Below are 8,960 nucleotides of genomic sequence, written 5' to 3'. Positions count from 1 at the left end.
GTTAATGGTTTTTTATCAAATGGATTTTTTATCTGTTCAAATTTTAGGTAATTAAAAATAAGAAGGATACTATGAATCTTATTTATCCAAAAACCCTCTATGTTAATGTCATTTTTTCTAGAAGTTTTATTTAGGAATGCAGTTGAAAAAATATTTGTGATTCATCCCCGATAGGGGCTATTCAAGAAAGGATCATATATTTTAGGTAAGTATTCATTTTGAAGATTACCATTACAAAATCTGGTATTTTTTTGGAGTAAGTCCCAAACAAAAAAGATTACCATTATCTGCTGTAAATAGAGGCATCTTTCTTTGTATCATTTCCAAAAAAGTTGACAAAGTTGGCAGGTATGTAAAAGATATTCTTTCTTTACCCTCGCTTTAAACGGTCCTTTGGCACTTTGGTAAGCAGGGGAAGGGAGCACTATAGGGACACCACTACATGAAGTTAAGGTTATTAAGCTTTAATAAAGTCTGTAACAGGAAAATAAACCGATAAAACCAGTGTTAGAGGCATTAGAAGCCCTAGTTTCGGAGGGACCAACCATTGTACTTCTAGGGGAGGGTCTAACATAGTGGAAGGCCACGGCTTTTGTGAGTGTTTAGCACAATACGGTATGGTATGCTACCACCATAAACGAGGTGCATAAGAGCCACTAGTACGAGATAGATTTAATGCTAGCCTGGAAATGATTCGCTATGTTAGGTTTTTCAACAGCCACCTATTATAGAATCGTAGATAACCTGGTTGCCATTATCATGTGTGTAAAGACTTACTGTATAGGCATACTGGAAACCGTTTGGCAAGTCAAGGGACCCTGAAATCCACTCCTTAGCTATAATGTTCCAGAGTCATGCAAAAAAGACACTAACTATCCTTCAATTATTATTAATTAATTAGACCTTCAAGGAATGGAATGAGTAGAGTACAAAAACGAAAGCTGAACTAATCATAAATGTGATTTCCTCTCCATAAGATCGTTTCATGGTAAAGGAAATTGAACCTATGGCACTTAAGCAATGATGGAAAGGAATAAAATAAAATAAAAAGAAATAAAAAAAGAAAAGAGAGGGAAAAAAAAAAAAGGTAAAGTAGAAAAGCCCATATTCCAAATGAATGAAAATGTTATTAAATTGGTCCTAGTTACTCTTCAGAACATAATGGAAGAAGGGAAGAGATTCTCAAACAAGGAAAATGATCCAATGACTTCAAAAGAATTGAACGAGGAGCGGTATGAGATGAAAATGTCATGTACGGTTTTGTAGAGTGGCAATAAGGGTGACTTATCTGTCAACTTTTCCATTATCACCCTAAAAAAACCAAACTCTGCCTTACGTAAAGTTGCCAGAGTATGCTTAACCTCTAGATTTGAAATCACTGCTTATATCCGTGGTATTGGCCATAATTTACAAGAACATTATGTAGTCTTTGTAAAAGGGGGAAGGGTTAAGGATTTATGCAGTGTGAGATATCACATTGTTCGAGGAAACCTAGATGCTATCGTAGTAAAGGATTGTCAATAAAAATGCTCTAGTGCATTGTAGATTCTTATCCAAGACTTGTATCATTTGATGATGCCATGTGAATCGCTAGAAACATGTGAAATGTATGGCTAACCCAATAACGAAAGTTTCGTAAGGGAAAACGGAGTAGGCTACCATGAGACAAAAGATTTTCTTTCTGAAGAGATTATATTCGGAACTATTATATGTCCAAAGTCCAATATTGAAATAATTTCAGAGGTTTTCTTTGACTTTTTGTTCATGTCAACAAATAATTTGAAATGCCAACTTTTTTAGAACAGTTCCGAGTCAAATAGCAATGATTTGAAGCACTTCTTTTTACACTATTTTGGAAACCCAATGACTCAATTGTATGGATACGTAAAATACAGGATTTCCATTCCTAGCAGGAAAAGGAAGGGAATGGATACTCAATTTAAAGTGAGTAAATAGAATTCCATACTCGATCTCATAGATACATATAGAATTACGTGGAAAGCTGTATTCGATGAAAGTCGTATGTACGGCTTGGAGCAAGATCTTTCATATCTTTCGAGATCCACCCTACAATATGGGGTAAAGAAGCCAAAATAAATTATTTTAGCCCTTATAAAAAGAAAACTGATTCTTGAACCCCTTTCAAGTTCATGTCACGTCGATGTATTACAGAACAAAAAACTTCAAAATTTGATCCAATTTATTGTAATCGATTAGTTAACATGTTGGTTAATCGTATTCTGAAACACATAAAAAATCATTGGCTTATCAAATTATCTATCGATCCATGAAAAAGATTCAACAAAAGGCAAAAACAAATCCACTATCCGTTTTACATCAAGCAATACATGGAGTAACTCTTGACGTAGCAGTAAAGGCAAGACGTGTAGGTGGATCGACCCATTAAGTGCCCATTGAAATAAAATCCACACAAGGAAAAGCACTTGCCATTCGTTGGTTATTAGGGGCATCCCAAAAACATTCGGGTCGAATATATGGTTTTCAAATTAAGTTTTGAATTAGTGGATGCTCCCAAAAGGAGTGGCGATGCCATATGTAAAAAGGAAGAGACTCATAGAATGGCAGAGGCAAATAGACCTTTTGCACATTTTCATTAATCCATGAACAGTATCTGTAGACACATAGAACCATGGATCTATACATCTTGATCAGAAAAGAATCTATAGAAAAATAAAGACTCGGAATTGATCGATATATTTCTCAAAATAAACAAAAAGGGAACGAAATACGAAACATAAATCATGGATCAACTAAGCCCTTTTGGGGACTTGTTTAGGAATGAGAAAGAGGAATCTCATGTAAATACCATGGAATAAGGTTTGATCCTATTCATGGGGATTCCGTAAAAATTCCATCCTACAAAGTTCAAAACAATTGGGATTTTTTGGACATTGGATGCAGTAACTAATTGATGATCTGACATGTACAGAATGAAAACTTCATTCTTGATTGTACGAGAGTTTTTATGAAAGCCTTTCATTTGCTTTTCTTCGATGGAAGGTTTATTTTCCCAGAATGTATCCTAATTTTTGGCCTAATTCTTCTTCTGATGATTGATTCAACCTCTGATCAAAACGATATACCTTGGTTATATTTCATCTCTTCAACAAGTTTAGTAATGAGCATAATGGCCCTACTGTTCGAATGGAGAAACGAACCTATGATTAGCTTTTCAAGAAATTTCCAAACGAACAATTTCAACAAAATCTTTCAATTTCTTATTTTACTATATTCAACTTTATGTATTCCTCTATCCGTAGAGTACAATGAATGTACAGAAATGGCTATAACAGAGTTTCTGTTATTCATATTAATAACTACTCTAGGAGGAATGTTTTTATGCGGTTCTAACAATTTAATAACTATCTTTGTAGCTTCAGAATGTTTCAGTTTATGCCCCTACCTATTATCTCGATATACCAAGAAAGATGTACGGTCTAATGAGGCTACTATGAAATATTTACTCATGGGTGGGGCAAGCTCTTCTATTATGGTTCATGGTTTCTCTTGGCTATATGGTTCATCCGGAGGAGAGAACGAGCTTCAAGAAATGGTTAATGGTCTTATCAATACACAAATGTATAACTCCCCAGGAATTTCAATTTTGCTTATTGTCATCACTGTAGGAATTGGGTTCAAGCATTCCCCAGCCCCTTCTCATCAATGGACTCCTGACATATACGAAGGAGTGCGGTTCGTTTGATAAATTCCTACCTCTCTATCTATCTCTGAGATGTTTGGATTTTTCAAAACTCCATGGACACATAGAAGAGAAATGTTATCCCCACTCGGACTAAGACATAACTTTTACTTGTTCAAATATCAATTAAGGTGAAGCAGGGTCAGGAACAACAAATCTCTTTATGATAAAGTATTGTAAATTTGTTGTTACGGGCAATTCCTACAAAGGATCGGACTACTGATGTATACAATACTTGAATTCTTGATGTAGATGCTACATAGTTGGTTCTCATCCTTCAAAGACTACGAGTGTAGTAGGCGCATCCATCGACAAAAGGATCACCTTAAGATGATCATCTGATAGCAATTGAGAACAAATCAAATCAGATGGTTCTATTTCTCAATCTTTTTTACGTGCTCCTATGAAACCAAGGTCGAAAAGATTGAGAAATATCAGTCTTTCACAACCACTAATGAAGGATTCCTTGAAAAGTTAAGGATTAATAATCCTTTTTAGAACTTGAATGGGTTCGGTCTTATACATATGTGATACGAACCTAGGACGACCTGCTCCTAAACCCGTATTATATTAGCTCGGATCTTAATTAAGTTCAAGTTCTAATGGAATGAACCTCAGTCCTTAACCAACCTGTGATTAGAAACCTTCGTATAATGTAGATGCCATAATAGGGGATGGAAAACCTATTGATAAGTCAAGCTAAAACAACCAATTCTCTAATGCTGTTTTAGGTGTTCTCAAAGAACAAATAGATAATTAATCTCACAAGTATTTTCTTAATCAAATCAAAGTTGTATTATTATTGAAAAATAAGCCTTTAAATAGGCTACAAAGCCACGAAATAAAACCCTAAAAACAAAGGAAAAACCGGCCACACACATAAAGAAACCTAGTTGGCCGAAACTATACTTCCTTTCCTAATCTAAGTTTGATTAATTAATTCCTTTATATTAAATTAGGAATTAATTAATTTACAATGGAAAGAATAAAATAAAAACCTTCCTAAAGTTATTTGTCCAGAAAATAAATAAATAAAAGCCAAAAAGTAATAGTAGTTTCCTAAAACAAAAAGTAAAAACAAATTAGGAAACTAAAAATGCTAGCCTTTTGATCAAGTTGACTTTGATCAATCTTTGACCTCTTTGAGCTTCAAATCAGCTTTTAGATTCTTTTTAGGATGCAAATAAGCTGAATATGAAGCCCCACACATTGCCCATGCTTGGAAAAATAAGAAAAGGCTAATACAGGAAAGCCAGCAAGCAATACAGCAAATTCGGCCAAATTGTTAAAGCTGTCCGTACAAGCCCTTTTTTATTGCATTTGAGGCTGCTTTAACTTGATTCCATGACCTCTTAGGAATATGTATTGAACCCATAAATCATTGGAACCATTTCATGCTTCCCGGACTCAAAAAATGTACTAAAACCGTCACCCGCGTCCGTATCGGCTTCCACCACTTGGATGCTTAGAATAGGCTTTGTATCTTCAAGTATGGACAAGCTCTGTTGAGATTGATTACCCCCTGTATAAATACTCCCAGGTTGTCCTTAAATCTCTTAATTTGAGCTCCTGTGATTGGCCTAGTCTTCATCCGTGCCGAGTCAGCACCCCAGCTGCTTATCGGTTGAGCGGGCTTGGGCGGAATCACATCAATATGTGAGGAAGGTAGTCAAAAAAAGAAAGTTCTTCTTTATTTTATCACTTAGGAGCCATGTGAGATGAAAGTATCATGCATGGTTTTGAATGAGAGAAAGAAGTGAGGAATCCTCTTTTCAATCTGACTCTTGCATTCCAGTTGTTGCGTTTCTTTCTATTATTTCGACAGTAGCTGCTTTAGCTTCAACCACTCGAATTTTCAATATTCCTTTTTACATCTCATCAAACAAATGGCATCTTCTTCTGGAAATCCTAGCTATTCTTAGCATGATATTAGGGAATCTCATTGCTATTACTTAAACAATCATGAAACATATGCTCGCGTATTCATCCATTGATCAAATTGGATATGTAATTATTGGAATAATTGTTGGAGACTCAAATGGTGGATATGCAAGCATGATAACTTATATGCTGTTCTATATCTCCATGAATCTAGGAACTTTTGCTTGCGTGGTATCATTTGGTCTACATACCAGAACTGATAACATTCAAGATTATGTAGGATTATACACGAAAGATCCTATTTTGGCTCTCTTTTTAGCCCTATGTCTCTTATCCTTAGGAGGTTTTTCTCCACTAGCAGGTTTTTTTGGAAAACTTCATTTATTCTGCTGTGGATGGCAGGCAGGCCTATATTTCTTTGTTTCAATAGGACTCCTTACGAGCGTTGTTTCTATACTATTATCTAAAAATAATCAAGTTATTAATGACTAGACGAAACCAAGAAATAACCCCTCACGTGCAAAATTATAGAAGATCCCCTTTAAGATCAAACAATTCCATCGAATTGAGTATGATTATATGTGTGATACCATCTACTATACCAGGAATATCGATGAACCCGATTATTGAAATTGCCCAGGATACCCTTTTTTAGCTTATAGAATCTATTTCTTAGTTCAAAATCCCTCTTACTAACTGAAATCAAAGAATTAGTAGATCTGTTCTGCCAAAAATGGGAATGGGTTAGGGTTATGAACTTATAATCTATAATCTGATGATCGAGTTGATTCCATGATTATAAGTTTATTCGATACTGGACCAGATCGGAATAGGGTTATATACATTCTAATTATGAGAAGGGGTCATTCGAACGTATCTAAATAGATACTACGTTTACATATGGATCCCTACATCATTACATTCCATTTAGGGTTAGGAATAGGCGTAATCGAACCTGCTTTTTACATATCTCTCGTTATTTGGGACCCTATTCACTTCAACTCTTTGGGCTTCTATTGAATCGAGAAATAGGTTTGATTGTCCATCTTTTTGATATAATATATAAATATAAGATAAGGCACCCTCCGAATAATTCAAATTGAAGCAATTGGATGTCCGATTCAGGCCTATATGATGTGACCAATCAATAGAAATACTCTAACACTCCACCTTTGTCATATACTCCATACATCACACTGGAGAGATACCATATTCATGGAATAGGATTCACTTTCAAGATGCCTTGGTGGTGAAATGGTAGACACCTGAGACTCAAAATCTCATGCTGGTTAAAGTCCTCTTCAAGGCATAATATTGAATATTGAGAATGTTCAGTGAATTGGAATAAGTTCAGCAATGGATCACAAAATTTTGGTGATCTTCTCTATCTAATGAATGGGGAGTCCACTTTATCTGTTGGGTTACAGGGGGTGCATTTTACCGGAGGTTTCTTCTCCTTTCAGGGCCTATCTGAAAGAGAATCCAGTACTGCTTGGTCGTGAATATCTGAATAGGACAAACTACTTTGTGGATTGCTTCAAAACAATTAGAATTAGTCGATCAACTGGAATGTGTATTATCCATATAGGGGTCAATTAAGAAGATCGATCAACCTTAGACGAAGAGAAATGTCTATCTATTTTATTTAGTTATTCAGTTAAACCAATGATTCGTTAATGTAGCAGATAGCAACAGCCATTTCATCTGACATGCGTATTTTTGATTTTCCAATGGATTTACGTCTTTCATTAATGGAATTTTTTTGATGTAGTAAGTGATAGCTTTGGTTGTTCGCTGTTCAAGAATTCTTGTTTAGGCAGTTCATACCATCCATCCCTAGATAATGAACTATTGGTTCTAAGCCATCTCTGGTGATGAATCACCAATTCAAAGTACTTTTCTTTCGTATTCTTGATAAACCAACGTTTATATGTAGATGTAGGAAGATCTGTTTGGGTAGTAAGAAGCCCTTCTAACATCTTTCCATCTGTAAAGAATTCTCCATATGAAAACACAGAGACAATGGGCTGATCTTTGAATAGGAAAAAGAGTAAGAAGCCTTTTTAACATCTCTTATTCGAAAAAAGCCTTGTTCTTTGGAAGATCCATCTCGTATCTGGTACTACATGGTTCCACTCTACAAGAACTCTGAATCATTCTCTTGAAGCCCATCCTCTTCATCATAAATGATTTGCTTGCTCAAAATGACCTGGCCCAATAGGGAAATCCCAATTCATTGGGCCTTTCAATACAATCAAATAGAAAAACCCAAGGGTGCCATATTCTAGGAGCCCAAACTATGTGATTGAATAAATTGTCCTCAATCTGTTACGGGTCGAGCACTCCTTCTCCTTCCCTTCTTCAAATTCCAATTCATACTGTTCATAGAGAAATCTCTGATCAACGATAGAACAAGATCCATTTTGCATCATATCTAAGGGATTCCTTGGTTCGAGTCGAAGAAGCAATGTCACTCGATACTTAGACTCCATGCTCTAGAGAACAACAATATGTTATTCTTTTGTAGACCAAGAAACTAAAGAGTCACTAAGGTAGATGCAATAACTCCTGGTGGATTTTCGGTCATCTATGCAAGATGCCTAGTCAGCATCAGTAAACTCAGTGATGTAAAGATACCTAGACGGGTGAAGAAGAAGACCAAAATTTTGGAAGCCTTGTAAATAATGAAGAATACGTTTACATGCTGACTAGTGAGCATTAGTTGGGTGGCGCATGAATTGACTCAACTTATTTATGACGAAGGAAATTTGTGGTCGAGTATTGGTCAAGTATTATAACATACCTATAGTGATGCGGTATAAAAACCATCTTTAAAGGGGTTCCCGATAGAAGCCCCAAGTTGAACAAAAGAATTGGTCGGAGAAGCACTAGGTTTATAATCAAGCATACCGGTCCTACTTACCAAGTCATTGATGTAAGTAGCTTGAGACAGATGCATTCCCAAGCTTGTACAATGGACCTCAATTCCTAAGAAGTAGTGTAAAGAACCAAAGTCTTTAAGGGAGAAGGTTTTATCCAATTTAGCAACAAACTGATCAAGAAGTTTTAGATTATCTCCAGTGATGATTATATCATCCACATACACTAAAATCCAAATAGCACCAACAGAATAGTGAACCAAAAATAAAGATGAGTCCATTTTAGAATTACAGAATCCCTAGTTGCACAATCTTTGACGTAACTGATAATACCAAGCCCTCGGTGCCTAACGAAGACCATATAAGGAATGACACAATTTGCACACAGGCATAGGACGATTCGGATCAACAACTCCCTCGGGTTGCTTCATATATACATCTTCATGAAGTACACTATTAAGAAAAGCATTGTTCACGTC

At 35.7% G+C, this 8,960-nt stretch overlaps 1 pseudogene; it reads left to right on the top strand.

The window, feature by feature from the left end:
- Positions 1-2,932: 2,932 nt before the first annotated feature.
- LOC132799838 (NAD(P)H-quinone oxidoreductase subunit 2 A, chloroplastic-like) lies at positions 2,933-4,055 on the top strand (annotated as a pseudogene).
- The last annotated feature ends 4,905 nt before the right edge of the window (positions 4,056-8,960 follow it).

This window comes from Ziziphus jujuba, chromosome 11 (genome assembly GCF_031755915.1).
Source record: "Ziziphus jujuba cultivar Dongzao chromosome 11, ASM3175591v1".
NCBI lineage: Eukaryota > Viridiplantae > Streptophyta > Magnoliopsida > Rosales > Rhamnaceae > Ziziphus > Ziziphus jujuba.
Note: the sequence above shows the minus strand (reverse complement) of the source record. Positions and strands in the feature narration are given on the sequence as shown.